Source organism: Phragmites australis, chromosome 15 (genome assembly GCF_958298935.1).
Source record: "Phragmites australis chromosome 15, lpPhrAust1.1, whole genome shotgun sequence".
NCBI classification, from domain to species: Eukaryota; Viridiplantae; Streptophyta; class Magnoliopsida; order Poales; family Poaceae; genus Phragmites; species Phragmites australis.
In genome coordinates, this window is record NC_084935.1 from 16239382 (window position 1) to 16247992 (window position 8611).

The window sequence follows — 8611 nt, forward strand, 5'->3', positions numbered from 1 at the left end:
AGGAAAGAACACCAAATATGTGATGGCTAAGGGTCTATATTTATAGACCTACAATTACAGAATAAGTCAAAAGTAGTGGCACATCAGTGCCGGTTGTACTGAAACCGAAACTGAAGATGTATCAGTGTTGGTTCTTAAGCTTCCACGCGCGAATAATGAGTGAGCCGCTAAGAACCGGTACTGAAACCATTTATCAATGCCGATTAGTGACTGGAACCGGCACTGATAAATCAGTATTAGTGCCGGTTTCAACCACGAACTGACACTGATAAATCAATATCAGTGTCGGTTCTAGCCACAAATCGACACCGATGATTACTGTTGCAGCTTATCTTAAAAAATCATAACTTTTTCACACGAAGTCGGATGGGGAAAACTTTATACGAAAATTATAGATCTCGACGAGATCTACAACTTTGTAGTTAATAACTTTTTAATTTGAGGTCATTTAAATACCCAAATAATCTTAACAAAGTTTCAGCTGTGTTCGATGATAACTCATCTTAAAAAATTTAAAACGTTTTCATACGAAGTTGGATGGAGACAAACTTTATATGAAAATTATAGCTATCGACGAGATCTACAACTTTGTAGTTGATTAGATTTTTATTTGAGGTAATTTAGATGTTCATATAGCCATTCAAACGTTCAGTCAAAAGATGTCAAAAAGATTGATTTTGCTATTATAATCAAGAACGAACGATAGCTGAGATGGTTAGAGCGGTCATGCGTGAGGGTCTGCTGTGAGGTGATGAGTTCAAGTCCTGGTTGCTGCGTGCAAGCAAAAATCACGTGACTTGTGCGGTCGGGAGAGCAGCATGACTAGTCGAGTGCCTCTGGTTAAAAAAAATTCTTACTTTTTTTGGCCCAAAAAGTTTGAATCATAGAAAACTATATCAGTATCAATTGGAGCTACTATCAGTATCGGTTGGAGCCACCAACCGATACTGATATGGTTTTCAGTGCCGGTTCTGGACCCGACACTAATAGTCGTTGACTATCAGTGCCGAGTAATCAGTGACAGTTCAAAACCTGTGACTGGTGGCGATTTTGAACCACCACGGATGTCGTGTTCTGCTATAGTGACTTCACAAAAGCAGCTATCATTGGAAAGGTTTCAAGTCTTGAAACATCTCTTAGGCTCTTTCTCAATGCAGTTATTTCACAAACATTAGCATAGTTTACTGATTTTGGTGTTATCCATTATGATTGCTGATAATTGTTCATAGTCATTTGCAAAGAAGTAGAGATAAGAATCATGATCAGTGAAACTAAAGCTTGAACGAGTGGATTGTTTTGTTCTCTGTCTAACTAGAAATAATGGTAATATTTGTTGATGAGTGCCTGTAATCTTGAACTCTTGGACTGCATTGCAGTTTAGAATTGTCACCAAAGTGTTATGTGGCATGATTCTAGTCGATGAGCAATAGGAAGAATATGGATAGTGTTATTTTGATTTATACGAGTCCCTTTGGTGTGAATTGATAGAAAGACAAGAAACTGACTACGAGTGTAACCCTCTAAACTAAGTTTAGCTTCATGCTTGGCAGTCCATTGTGGTGGTTCTTTACATAGCTTGTTATAGATGACCAGTGTATTTATTTATCCTCTTTTGCATGTTCATCAGATTATTTTTGGCATTAAACTTATGCTTATTTATTTATCCTCTTTTGCACTACTCTCAGCACCCGATTAAGGTCGTTTTGCTCTCCTTTACCATCATTTTTTTTCCAGCTTTCTTTATGTATTTGGTGTTCCATGTATCTGACACTTTCATTGCAACTTCAGAGGTGCAAGCACTTCAAAATCGGTGGAGATAAGAAGAGCAAGGGAACATCTCTCTTCTAATCTGATGATAGGCATGTTAGTTTACTCTTAAGATGTTTTAGCTTGTTTTTGTCTTGAGATGCATCAGATTTTACCCTATAATTACCCTATAATTATCATCTGATAGTGTAATCTTGAACTCCTGACCTGTATTTTATTTTATTTTATTATTTTTTAAAAACACATTAATGATAATTCCAGACTTATCACTGATAAGTCTACATTAGTGACGCGTTCAGAGTGACAGGTGCACCTGTCACTAATAAGCTTTTTTGACGTAGTGAAATATATCTCTTTAAATTATTGAATGCCTCATCTGTTTTTTTTTATCACTCAAACTTGTCATGTTGCCTTAACAACTTGAAGAAGGGAAGTCCTCGATCTCCAAGCTGGGAAATAAAGAGACTAAGGGTTACCATGCATCCGGTTAGTCTCTGAACTTCTCACACTAACTTGGGGGTTGTATCTCTTCAATAGCTTTGATCTTTTTGGGATTAACTTCTATTCCCCAGCAAAACGTACACTAGATATCTGAGTAATTTCCTTGTGTCAACTCTAAATGCGCACTTCTCCGAGTTTAGCATGACCTGATTCTTGTGCAGGTTGTTGAATGTTTCTTGTAGGTCGTAGATGAAATCTTCCTTCTTTTTTGTTTTGACGACGAGATCATAGATGTAGGCCTCTATGTTGCGGCCAATCTGATCATGGAGTGTTATATGCATTCCTTGGTATGTGGCACATGCATTCTTCAATCCAAAAGACATTTTAATATAGCAATAAACCCCAAACGGGGTAATAAAGGAGATATTCTCCTCATCTTCTAGATTCATGTTAATACGGTGATAACTAGAATAGGCATCAAGAAGGCTAAGCTAGTCGCAGCCAAAAATGGAATCCACTTTATGATCTATTCCTGGTAAAGGAAAAGCATGCCTTGGCGAGCCTTTCAATTTCCTCTTTGATAGCTTCTTTCCGATTTGCGAACAGTCAGAGTTTCTGTTTGACTGGCTTTGCATTGGGTAGGATAGCCAATTTCTACTCAATCACTTCCCTGGGGATCCTGGGTATGTCTAACGGTTGCGAGGCGAACACATCAGTATTTTCCAAGAGGAAAGTGATGAGCGTGAGTTCCTATTAGGGATCTAGTTTGGAACCAATTCGAACGATCTTGGATGGCTCCGTTGGATCCAAAGGAACTATTTTGCATTTGTCGTGAGACTTCACGATGTCCTTAGGCCTCGAGTTATTCATCTCCTTATCAGGTTGATGCTGTGTGGCCATGTCTAAACTTCGTTTGTCACAACGTAAGCCTACTTTTGTGCAGCCCTAGATGGTGATGGCTCCCTCGGGTTCAGGGATTTTCACACATTGGTAAGCGTAGTGCGTTGCTGTCATGAATTTGGTAAGAGTAGGTCTTCCTAAGATGGCGCCATCTTGAAATTGACCACGTCAAATAGGTTTTTTTTCTTCAGAAATTGTCATGCTTCCCAAAGGTAACGGGTAGCGATATCTAGCCAATGAGAGTGGCCGAAGATCCGGGCACTATACCATGGAAGGCTTGAGGAACCAGCTTGATCACAGATCAGGAGATCACTATTCCTTCGAGTGCGTTAGCAAAGAGGATGTTAAAGGAACTTCCTCCATCAATAAGGACTTGGGTAACTCTATAATTATTTATTGTAGACTCGACCATTATTAGAAAGCGGCCCAACCTGATGAAGTTATCAGGGCAATCTTCTTGGCCAAAGGAGATTTCGGTGTCTCATCACTTCACGGCTTGACGACCTTTAGGAATAACGGCTAGGACTTCTTGGGCCACTGTCTTATACTGTCGCTTGGACTTGTAGGACGTGGAACCATCGAACATGTGCTCAATCATCCTCTCACCCGACTGGAAAGACATCGTGTCTATGTCATCCTCGCTATCATCTGAGTTAGAGTCACTACTTTGGGTCATGACCTGAACATTCTTTCCCTTGGTCGCTTTTTTGACTTCCACCTTGACCAACGTTTTCCAGATTAGATGTTGTGGTTGTCGGTTTGGTGAAAGTCACACCAAGGCTTCCTATCTTGTTCGCTAGAGCCTTGTGTAAAGCTTCTACCCCGAGAAGGACCGGAGCGCTAGTCAGATTTAGTTTTTTTGCCCTTGCCTCCCGTGGTGCCCTTCTTGCTGTTGCTCTGGATCTTTTTGCCTCTGAGCCTGGGTTGAGAACGTTTGATACCCTAAGTCTTTTCCATAACATAGATGAGCGCATCCTCGACTTTGGCAGACTTATCAACAATCTGCATAAGCTCCTTCACCATTTTAGGCTCCTTTCTATCGATGTCTTAAACGCAACACCGCCTCTTAATCCCTTGAGTGAACGCCTAGATGACATCATTGTCATTAATCTTGGGGATAGTATTCCGGGTGTTGCTAAGTGTCGAATGAACTCACGCAAGTTTCATTTGCCACCTGCTCACAGTGGTGGAGATCGTTTTTCATACCAGGGCAAACGTACATGAAAGTGATATGCCCTAAAAGCAATCATAGGAATGATTATATCACAAGTCTATGTTCATATACCTTTGAATAATATGTTATTCTTTGGATGACTATCATTTACATTGATTAGCATGTATGTGACTTGTTCGTGAAACTCTTTGTTTATATCATGATATTATTCTGATTTAATCTCTGGTCACATATCATTGGGATGATCCATAAGACCATCACACGTATTGATTGATGATCACATTTCATAGATCATAGGTATAGAGAAACCGAATCAATAATATGAATATTCATGTTAGAGAATATGATGTTGGATAGACCCACTTTGATATATTGCTGGGATTGTTATTTATGATGTGACATCATTTATTATATCAGGTGGTATACCTGCAAGATCCTTAGACTTAAGATCATCATTGATTCCCAGAATGTGTAGTGACATATTTTGAGACTGTCAAATACTATTCTATAACTGGGTAGTCATAAAAATAGTTTTTGGATTTAACGATCAAGATGGAATTTGTTCCTCCTTGATAACATGAGATATCTCTGGGCCCCTCGAGGTAGTTGGATTGAGAAAGTGCATTGTCATGCCAATATGATTAAAAATTAATCATAATGAATCTACTACTTGGTCGAGTAAATGGTCGAGCTATCACAAGGGTGACACGTATCTCACCTTAAGCTTGACTGTTATTGTGAGACGAAAGGATCGGTGCATGTGTATATCAAGGTTCAGCTAATATAATCTTTATGTATACTCAAGAGTTAACATATCCTACTAGGAGCGCTATTAACTTCAGTTTCGAAAGAGTTTTCGAGTCATAGCCGTTTGTATATTAACCTAACGGGTCACACGCTAAATATGTTGAAACAAAACAAGTGAATTGATCTCATATGGTTAAATAAACTTTAAAAGAGCACGAACGTGTGGTTAGCCGAAGCTAACTAACTCCTAGTCATGAGGGTCTAGGCTAATGAATAGGTACATGGGTTAACGGTGAAGTGTTCATGGTATTGGCATGCATTCCTCTAACACATTCTATTGCGTGAACAAAAGCGCCCAACAGATCGCGGGGCTCCCATACGGACGTGGCTATTTCACGCACGCGTGCCACGGAGGGAACAAGCAACTTTTCAAACAGTTCCTCCGGCCCCTCCGCTTTCCGTTTTTAGAAAATTTTCTCTTTCGTGTTTTTCTATTTTGAGAAAAAAAAATCAAATAAGTTATAAAAAAAAATTCAAATGAGTTTTTCAGATAAGCTTTCCGAAAAAACATTGAGAAAAAAATAATGAGAAAAGTTTACTAAAAAGTTTTACGGACAAGTTTTTGAAAAAAAAATTAAAAAAGGAAAGTTGTGGTCCTGTCGGGGGAGCGCGAGCAACTCAACCTGCGCTGGCGTGCTCATTAGGAATTTCGCTGTCATACCGAACCAACATATTCTCCTTCCCAATTTACTCCCCACTCCAAGTTGTAAGATCTAACGTATTTCTAGGTATTCACCTTCACCCAAATATTTCCTGTAACCTCCACGCATATTCAGCTATCAAACATTTGAACATAATGTGTTCAGCCATCTAAATCTCCCCATAAAGAGCACAACTACTATCACTGGGTCCATATATACCTACGCTGTAATTAGTCTCCTGACTAAATTCTGTTATACCAAAGTTTTCACATGAATATTTTTGTCGTCAATAGTATCTTAGCTTTCTATACCCATACCCATTTAAGATCATCACTCGTCACGTCTCCAAAATATATTAGGACATTTCGGGGTTGAAGTTGGAACATTTCGGGATTGATTGCTGATCTTGTTTCAAGGATCATGGATATTCAAAAATTAAATCACAAATGTAGACACATGCTAAGGAACATGGTGTTGGATGTGATGAAGTTAATCATGAGTTGTAGTGCATGGTGTTGGATGTGATGAACAAGTTAATCTCGATACATTGGTGCAATTAATTGATTTGTAGTGCATGGTCATACGGATGTGAATATGTGATGAAGAAGTTAATCATGAGTTGAGTAATCCATCACAAGATTAATTGGATGTTTGAGCTGTAAAAGAATGATACGTATCTCATCATAAATCAATGTATGCATATATAAGGTTTAGCCAATACAATTTTTATGTATATTTGGAGTCCCTTTTGACACCGCCGCCGACCTATGTTTATAAAAAGATGTTAATGACACTACATGAAAAAATGTTTTAAGTGACATGAGATAACTGTTACGAGTGATGGGTCCCGCCTCCTTTAACCGAACACGTTACTAATGACTAGTCATGAGTGATCTGAATGCGTCACTGATGACTAGTTATAGATGACGGTTAAAACCCGTAACCAATAAGATCATTAGTGACGGGTCACAACTTGATCCGTCGCTAATGAAGGTCATAATTGTCACCCATCACATATGATAAGTCATAAGTGACAGATCACAGTTATGATCCGTCATTAATGACTGATTAGCGTTTTTCGTATTTTTTGGATACGAAAAAAGTCAAAAAAATATTTTTCACCTAAGCTATCCCAACGAGGGGTCATCGCCACTCACCATGTGTCACATGGTATTTTTACACAGTTTTTATACTCTACTTTCTGTGGGAATTAAACCCGCAACCTCCCATTGCACGCGTAGCACACTTACAACCTCATCCTCTTGTGTATTTTGAAGGAAGCTAGATATTTTATTCTTTTAACATTTTTTACCGAAGGTCATAAGTGACGGGTCATAACCGTAACCATTCATCGATCAGTCATTATAAATGACGAATCACAGTTATGACCCATCACTAATGACTGTTTTTGTTGAATTGTTGATTACTAAATTGTTTGATACTGAATTCAGTAAATTGTTGCTTACTGAATTGTTGATTTACGTATAACATTTTTCTTCATCCAAAGTTGTACAAATATTTTATGAATTTCTGAATATCTCATGCCAATTATTGCAATTTGATATGTGACCCGGAATGCCTTTAGTAAAACAGGCATAACTTTTGCATCTGGACTCCGATTTTGATGTTTATTTTACTCTACGGATATCTACAAGAAAATCTCCTCGAGTTTGTCAAGTTTGGCAATTTTTTTAGGCCAAATTCGGCTTAGAAGATTGAGTTCTCGTACTCGGAAGTTTTCACATTATTTTCGGAACACGTGTTTGTGTCTATAGCTGTCACCTCTTATATCAAACTTGAGCAGAATGTATAATAATTCATATTCTAGTGCTGCTGAGATAAAAAATAAAAATAAAAATATAAAATATAATATCATACTATGCACATATAAAAAAATATAGCAGTGAGTGTTTTGTTAGACCTAATAAGTTATATTTCTTTTTGTTATTCTTTTTTTGTTACATGAATAATATTGTAACTACAACCACATTGATTGTTAAAAGGTATGAATGAATATCATCATTAGTGACGAATTATAATTTAATCTATCACTAATAACTAATCTACGATGATCCATCACTGATGAATCGTTAGTAGTAACAGATTACAACTACGACGGTCATTTCGGGGTTGAAGTTGGAACATTTCGGGATTGATTGCTGATCTTGTTTCAAGGATCATGGATATCCAAAAATTAAATCACAAATGTAGACACATGCTAAGGAACATGGTGTTGGATGTGATGAAGTTAATCATGAGTTGTAGTGCATGGTGTTGAATGTGATGAACAAGTTAATCTCGAGACATTGGTGCAATTAATTGATTTATAGTGCATGGCCATACGGATGTAAAAAAAGTAAAAGAAAAATAAAAAATATAGTATCATACTATGCACATATAAAAAAAATATAGCAGTGAGTGTTTTGTTAGACTTAGTCATGAGGCTTTTTGTCCTTGTATTAGATTTGACCTAATAAGCTATATTTCTTTTTGTTATTCTTTTTTTGTTACATGAATAATATTGTAACTACAACCACATTGATTGTTAAAAAGTACGAATGAATATCGTCATTAGTGATAAATTATAATTTAATCTATCACTAATAACTAATCTACGATGATCTATGTTGATCCATCACTGATGAATCGTTGTTAGTAACAGATTACAACTACGACGGTCATGATTTACTACACATAAACCTAAATGATCATGCACTTGATGATTAGAACACGTTTGGATTGAATATATACGTTGGTTGCGTGGATAACGATCCATACGGAATTAGAGTCATAATAGACCTACAATGTAGGAGTCTATTAATGAGCTTAGACTAAAAATAGGTGCGTTACTCCAAAACCATAGCCACCGCCTCCCCGACTT